Here is a 1140-nt window from a genome sequence, read left to right as displayed (position 1 = left end):
AGAGTAATCCAAGCAGTATGTCGAACGTGTCTTTTTCCGCTCTCAAGTTCCGAGGACCCTCGAGGATCGGCGAGTGTCAAAGGCTTGTTGAAACTCTTCTCGAGAAGCGTTCTTACTCCAATGATTTTGGCGTCGTATTTAATGCGTACGATGCGTTTGTCGGCAGCAATCATTTGAGTGACCCCGTCTGGATATTTGCGTTCAACAAAAGCCTTTGCATCATCGACAACAACGTCAACTTCTTGTCCTTCGTTGTTGAGTCGTTGACAGGCGAAGCCAGTGTTCTTTTCGACAGCCTTGATTACCTCGGCGACCGGACCGGCCTTTTCGTCAAGGTCGAACTCGGCTTGTGACAGCACCAGACTGGTACGAAGATTGCAAACTCCAGGAATATCGTGTAGAGATCTGAAAAGTTTAGTCTCACAGCCAACGCATGTAAGTCCCTGTACGTCCAGGACAACATGCTCAACGGCCAAAGAGCCCTTCTCAATGTCGATATAATCTGTCACCTTTTCATCGTGTCTGGCAAATAAAGAAATCTCTTCTCCCGAGCCGGAGCCAGAGCCAGAGCCAACACAACAGGCATCCTTTGAACATCCATCCTGGTTGGAACTGCCAGAACCGGGGCAAGAAGCGTTAGTTGCTTTCATGCCAGCAATCCCTTTGTCGGCTCCAGTCCAGCAAGACTCAGGAGGGGATGCTACAATCTTAGAGGTTTCGTCGCCGCAGCAACCGTCTTCCTTCGCAGTGGAACATCCAATTTTCTCTGAACCGCAGCATTTGTCTCTTGTAACCCCAGAATGATTGTCTTCCTCGGTAACCAAGCAGCAACTTCTGTTTTGCTTCGCAGCGGAGGAGACCTTGAGCCCGCAGCAGCTGATGTCCTCAGAGGCACCGCAGTTATCCCTTGTCGCAACGTAACAGCTAGACTTCTTCTCGGTATCGCCACACTTATCGTCGTTTGTCCCGATGCGGCTGCATTTCTGCTCGGCACCGCCACAATCAGCTTTGCTTGCACCGGAGGAGGCACCATGTCCCTTCGTGCTACAAGAATTGCCCTTCTCCTCAACACCGTAGCTATCATCTTTCTTCACAGTTGAACATCCCAATGTCTTCTCGGAACCACAGCGTTCGCCTTTC

This window comes from Exophiala oligosperma, assembly GCF_000835515.1.
Source record: "Exophiala oligosperma strain CBS 72588 unplaced genomic scaffold supercont1.41, whole genome shotgun sequence".
Taxonomy (NCBI): domain Eukaryota; kingdom Fungi; phylum Ascomycota; class Eurotiomycetes; order Chaetothyriales; family Herpotrichiellaceae; genus Exophiala; species Exophiala oligosperma.
This window is presented reverse-complemented; position numbering follows the sequence as displayed.